General features: G+C 46.7%; 1 pseudogene; it reads left to right on the plus strand.

The window, feature by feature from the left end:
• The first annotated feature begins 204 nt into the window (after positions 1-204).
• On the plus strand, positions 205-6792 carry LOC116459789 (cytosol aminopeptidase-like; annotated as a pseudogene).
• Positions 6793-7067: the final 275 nt, after the last annotated feature.

Consider the following 7067-nt stretch of genomic DNA (forward strand, 5'->3'; position numbering starts at 1 on the left):
GTGGAAAGAACCTAAGAGCCTGAATCACCACACGGAGGGCAGCCACCTGCCCACCAGAACATCTTTATCGGATTCATATGTGAGTGAGAAATAAACTTGTATTGGCTTGTCACTGAAATGTGAGAGTTTATTTATTACAGGAGCTAGTGTCGTCCTATCACACACCCTGACTTTTCTTCGTAAGTCCAGTCCTAAGCTGCTAGGATGGGCGTAGGAGGAGACATCAGCAATGATTCCTCCCAGCAGGTACAGGGTTGTTAGAAACCACTGAGGATAGGGAAGAGGGAGTGACACCTCCTCCCTGGCTCTGAGCTTGGCTCTAGTGTGGCCACTAGCATTTGGGGCTTGGGGGTTGCAGCTGTCGCATTCCACAGTGGCCCCGATGGCATTACAATTACAGATGACACTTAGAGCCACCCTAGGGAAGCAAAGGCAAGGACAAGCAGCTGATGGGAGGGGGAGCAGAAGGGCTGGGGCCACAGCCAGAGCCCCGGATCTGCCCTTACCCTGGTCTGTGTCCCCTCAGCCGAAGCCAGCATTTCCTAGGGTCTCCATTTCTCTGTCTGTATAAGCGTCTAATACCCCTGTCCTGGTTGGGGGAGGGAGGAGTGTGTGGATGGTGAGGAGTGAGAGAATGGATCTGAAACCTGACGTCACTGAGATTCCACACTGCTGTGCAATCAGAGGCCCCGAACCCAAGCCCCTCAGCCTATGCTGAGGCTTTTTCTTGGGAGGGGTTTAAAAAACACGTTAGGGAAGAAAAAAAAAAATCAAAGTGCCTAATTCCTATATTTTGGGATCATCCAGAAGGCTGTTGTGAGCTAAGGGGCCTGGAGGGGGTGTCTTGGGAGCTTTGAAGGCAGCTCACAGGACTGAATTCAGAATCTGTGAGCAGCTCCCTTTGCTGCCAAATGTCTATTCTCAGGTGTCACAATCGTTGAAATTCCTCCATTAGGGCTTCATTCCTTTGGATTACTTTTTGTTTCTACACAAAAATGCAAGCAATGATAATCCCCAATATGTGTTCAGGGCTTTAGACTTGTTCCAATAATCCTAAAAGACACAGATAGACAGCGAGGCCCAGATACCTGGTGTGGCTACTTCTTCAATCATGCTTCTCCTGACGGAGTGATTATGGCGCAATTCGACTCCTAGGTGTATATCCAGAAACTCTTGCACATGTGCCCTAGACACATGGATAAAAATACTTATAGTAGCCCTATGTATAATAACAAAAATTGGCGATAACCCAAAATGCCCATTGATAGGAGAAGGAATAATTGGATATTTAAAAAACTGAAAATGGGCTGGGCATGGTGGCTCATGCCTGTAATCTCAAGACTTCGGGAGCCTGAGGCTGAAGTTTGAGCCCAGGAGTTTGAGACCAGCCTGGGTAACATAGGAAGACACCATCTCTATTTAAAAAAAAAAAAAATTAGCCAGGCATCGTGATGTGCACCTGTGGTTCCAGCTACTTGGGAGCTGAGGTAGGAGGATTGCTTGAGGCTGGGAGGTCAAGGCTGCAGTGAGCCATGATCACACCACTGTACTCCAGCCTGGGCGGCAGAGTGAGGTGCTGTCTGAAAATAAATAAGTAAATAAAAATAGAAACCGGAAAACGATTGAATCACGTTTAAGTTACGTATTGCTGCCTAACAAATCATGTTAAAACACAGTGGCAACCAAGATCATTTATTTGCTCACATTCTGTAATTCGGTCAGGGGTTTACTGGGGATGGCTTGTCTCTACTTCATGTGGCTCCACCTGGGGAGGTTCAACTGGAGCTGGGGGATCAACTCTCAAGATGGTCCTCCTATGGCTGGCAAGTTGATGCTGACTGTTTGCTGGGAGATCTGCTGGAACTCTTAGCTGGTGGGCCTCGGTTATCCTGCATGTGACCTCTCCACAAGACTTCTCAAAGCATGATGGTCTCAGAGTAATCAAACTTCTTACATGGTGGCTTAACAAAAGCAGCAGAAGTTACTATACCTTCTTAAGGCTTAGGTCTGGAATGGGCACAGGGTTACTTCTGTCCCATTCTATTGGCTAAAAGAGTCACAAGCCAGAAATGTTCAAGGGGAGACAACTACTAAACAGTGTGAATACCCAGAGGTATACCTCATTGGGTGACATTGACTTCCACAAACCACAACCACCCACAACTACATGGATAAATATTAGGTTAGGTTATGCTTCAGTAACAAATAACCTCTACATTTCAGTGACTTCACACACAAATGGTTACTTTTTTCTTATGTACATATCCCATAGAAGTTGGTGGGGCACTCTGCTCCACACATTCACTCAGGGATCCAGGCTGATGGAGGCTCCACCATGTTGGAGTGGCACCATTGCACCATCTGAGACATGAGACCTCACCTTTGCCACAACTGTGAAGGACAGAAAGGCTCGAGAATTTCACCTGGCCTCAGCTCTAAAGAGACAAATGTCACTTATGCTCATATTTCATCTGCTAGGACTAGTCGCCTGACCCCATCTACACTGTAAGTGGGGCTGGGAAATGTTAGAGATCACCTGGAAAAATGGCTGACCATTACTGTCTTGGCCACATGTGATAGAACTATTTAAAACAAAAAAAGTTATACATAAAATGCAAGGTAGTGTTCACTTTGGGTTAGAGGTGGAACACACAAGAAAGTGTCAGTGATTTGTAATATTCTAGTTTTTGGTTTGAGCAGTGAGTGTTAATTATTTTTTAAAACAAATGAATGAATGAATGGACAAATGAATAAATAAAAGAGAGGGCTCGGAAGCAGCAGCACTGAAGCCTAACCTCAGAGTACAGGCCAAAAATGACCCTTCAATAAACATTCACTGAGTTCCCAGCTGAAGCTGGTAGGCCTCTTCAAGGTACAAAGATGAATAAAATATGGGCTCAGCCCCTCCAGGTGCCCAGCTCAGAGGATTCAGTAGACACATAAACCAAGCAGGAGAGCAAAGCACAGTGGAGAGTCTTGCTCAGTGGGAGCTCTGGGAGCAGAGGGAGCCCCGAGAAGGCCTCACCCCAAGTCACATGTGTTGGGTTATGAAGAATTAATAGGAATTCAAAAGGTGAAGAATGGAGTGGAGGTGGGGCAAGTTGGTCAGGGACACTCATTTTACCAAGAGAGGAAGATTTGTGCAAAGGCACAAAGAGGCCTTCACCCCACAGGTGGCCTGTGTTCACAGCATTTCCTCACTGCCTTCTAGTCCCTAAATGATCTGATCAACTTACTCCCTCTGCACTGCACCACCCAGAACCTTCTGCAAAAGCCAGGCACTTGTCCTCCACAATGGCTGCCATGAGTGTTGGCTGCTGATGCTTAATAGCCAAGTCCTTCCTTGGCCTTAGAGGAGGAAGCTGTCTTGCCAGAGGTCATGCACTCCCCTACTGCAGGGGCAGCCACATCCAGATGACTGTTTGGAAACCCAGAGTGTAAGGGCCTAGCTCTCATGCTTCAATTCAGCGAACCCTGCAGGACCATCCCAGCTCCAGGGCTCCTGGTGGGATCAGCCAAGGCCTCTCTGGGCCTCCAGCCTCTATCAGACCCCAGTTCTTCTCTCTGCTCAATTCTGTTTCTTTTATATCCAGACAAGCGTTGATTGTGAATGCACTCCCCAATAAACTTCCTTCAAGCAAAACTCTATGTCAGAATGTGTTTTCTGGGAAACCTACTAAAGATGCCCACTTAAATATAAATAATTACTAAATTCCAAGGGATGACTTTCCTGGGGATGTTTGTACAGCAATTATCATTATAACTAATATTCATGGAGTGATTTCTATGTGCCAGGCTAAGCACTTTGCCTTTAAGATCATATTTAATGAAGAACAGAGCCTCACAGTAAAAATACATGTCTTTTATTTTATTTATTTATTTATTTTTAGACAAAGTTTTGCTCTTGTTGCCCAGGCTGGAGTGCAATGGCACAATCTCAGCTTACTGCAACCTCCACCTCCCGAGTTCAAGTGATTCTCCTGCTTCAGCCTCCCAAGTAGCTGGGATTACAGGCGTGCACCACCATGTCCAGCTAATTTTGTATTTTTAGTAGAGACAGGGTTTCTCTACGTTGGTCAGGCCGGTCTCAAACTCTCAACCTCAGTTGACCTGCCCGCCTCGGTCTCTCAAAGTGCTGGGATTACAGGCGTGAGCCACTGCGCCCGGCCTATTTTTATTTTTTATATATTTTTTGAGATGGAATCTTGCTCTGTCGCCCAAGCTGGAGTGCAGTGGCGTGATCTCAGCTCACTGTAACCTCCACTTTTCAGGTTCAAGCGATTCTCCTGCCTCAGCCTCCCGAGTAGCTGGGATTACAGGCATGTGCCACCACACCTGGCTAATTTTTGAATTTTTAGCAGAGACAGGGGTTTCATGATGTTTCATCATGTTGGCCAAGCTGGTCTTGAACTCCTGACCTCAAATTATCTGCCTGCCTCAGCCTCCCAAAGTGCTGGGATTACAGGTGTGAGCCACCATGCCAGGCCTATTTATTTATTTATTTATTTATTTATTTATTTATTTATTTTTGAGATGGAGTTTTGCTCTGTTCCCCAGGCCAGCATGCAATGGCGTGATATCAGCTCACTGCAACCTCCACCTCCCAGGTTCAAGCAATTCTCCTGCCCCAGCCTCCCAAGTAGCTGGGATTACAGGCGCCTGCCACTATGCCTGGCTAATTTTTTTTGTAGTTTTTAGTACAGATGGGTTTCACCATGTTGGCCAGGCTGGTCTCAAAGTCCAGAACTCAGGTGATCCACTCGCCTCAGCCTCCCAAGTGCTAGGATAACAGGCACGAGTCACCACACCTGGCCAGCCCTATTTATTTTTATTTTTAATTATTTTTTTAAGGCTAGTTAAATGAAGCAGTGGGAGTGGAGAAGGAGCAAAGAAATCTATAACTGGTTGTGATCAATTAGTTGTAAACACCACTGCGCTCGGACCAGCCTAAAGGAGTGAATTTCTAATGGTGAAATTTCAGGAAATTTCAGGCTTAGGCAGTAGCAGCCTTGGGAATCTGGAAGTGTTTGTGTTGCACAAATTCTGTCACAAATTTCCCTGCCCAGTCCTGATCCTTATGTTGACTGGGTAAAGCCCCCAGTAGGTCAGGGTGTTAGTTCCCAAAGTCATTCTTCTAAAAAAAAAAAAAAAGTGATGGCTCACGCTGTAATCTCAGCACTTTGGGAGGCAGAGGGGGGCGGATCACATGAGATCAGGAATTCGAGGCCAGCCTGGCCAACATGGTGAAACCCCGTCTCTACTAATACAAACATTAGGCGGGGCGAGTCATCGTCTGACGTCTGGCCGTGCGACGTTTCAGGAGCTGGGGTCTCTCCGCTGCAGACACGACGCAGGGCCTTGTTTTAGGAATCTATTCCAAAGAAAAAGAAGATGATGAGCCACAGTTCACAAGTGCAGGACAGAATTTTGATAATTCGATAGCTGGAAAGCTGAGAGAGACTTTGAACGTATCTGGACCAACTTTGAAGGCAGGCAAGACTCAGATCTTTTATGGTCTGCATCAGGACTTCCCCAGCGTGGTGCTAGTTGGCCTCGGCAAAAAGGCAGCCGGAATCGACGAACAGGAAAACTGGCATGAAGGCAAAGAAAACATCAGAGCTGCTGTTGCAGTGGGATGCAGGCAGATTCAAGACCTGGAGCTCTCTTCCGTGGAGGTGGATCCCTGTGGAGACACTCAGGCTGCTGAGGAGGGAGCGGTGCTTGGTCTCTATGAATACGATGACCTAAAGCAAGAAAAGAAGATGGCCATGTCGGTGAAGCTCTATGGAACTGGGGATCAGGAGGCCTGGCAGAAAGGAGTCCTGTTTGCTTCTGGGCAGAACTTGGCATGATGGAGACGCCAGCCAGCTAGATGATGCCAACCAGATCTGCCGAAATTATTGAGAAGAATCTCAAAAGTGCTAGTAGTAAAACTGAGGTTCATATCAGACCCAGGTCTTGGATTGAGGAACAGGCAACGGGATCATTCCTCAGTGTGGCCAAAGGATCCGACGAACCCTCAGTCTTCTTGGAAATTCACTACACAGGCAGCCCCAATGCAAACGAACCACCCCTGGTGTTTGTTGGGAAAGGAATTACCTTCGACAGTGGTGGTATCTCCATCAAGGCTTCTGCAAATATGGACCTCATGAGGGCCGACATGGGAGGAGCTACAACTATATGCTCAGCCATTGTGTCTGCTGCAAAACTCAATTTGCCCATTAATATTATAGGTCTGGCCCCTCTTTGTGAAAATATGCCCAGCGGCAAGGCCAACACGCTGGGGGATGTTGTTAGAGCCAGGAACGGGAAGACCATCCAGGTTGATAACACTGACGCCGAGGGGAGGCTCACACTGGCTGATGCGCTCTGTTACGTGCACACGTTTAACCCGAAGGTCATCCTCAATGCCACCACCTTAACAGGTGCCATGGATGTAGCTTTGGGGTCAGGTACCACTGGGGTCTTTACCAATTCATCCTGGCTCTGGAACAAGCTCTTCGAGGCCAGCATTGAAATGGGACCGTGTCTGGAGGATGCCTCTCTTCAAACATTATACAGGACAGGCTGTAGATTGCCAGCTGGCTGATGTTAACAACATTGGAAAATATAGATTTGCGGGAGCGTGTACATCTGCGGCATTCCTGAGAGAATTCGTGACTCATCCTAAGTGGGCACATTTAGACATAGCAGGTGTGATGACCAACAAAGATGAGGTTCCCTATCTATGGAAAGGCACGACCGGGAGGCCCACAAGGACTCTCAAAGCGTTTCAGTCAAGACAATGCTTAGTTCAGATACTCAAAAATGTCTTCACTCTGTCTTAAATTGGACAGTTGAACTTAAAAGGCTTTTGAATGAATGGATGAAAATATTTTAAAGGAGTCAATTTACATTTAAAAATGTAGAACACAATGACATTTTTATGCCTTGATTTTTTTTTCATTTTTCACAAAGATTTATATATATATATATTTTTGAGATGGAGTCTCGCTCTGTCACCCAGGCTGGAGTGCAGTGGCACGACCTCAGCTCACTGCAACCTCCGCCTCCTAGATTCAAGCGAT

The sequence above is a fragment of the Hylobates moloch genome, unplaced genomic scaffold, assembly GCF_009828535.3.
Source record: "Hylobates moloch isolate HMO894 unplaced genomic scaffold, HMol_V3 SCAFFOLD_20, whole genome shotgun sequence".
Lineage (NCBI taxonomy): Eukaryota > Metazoa > Chordata > Mammalia > Primates > Hylobatidae > Hylobates > Hylobates moloch.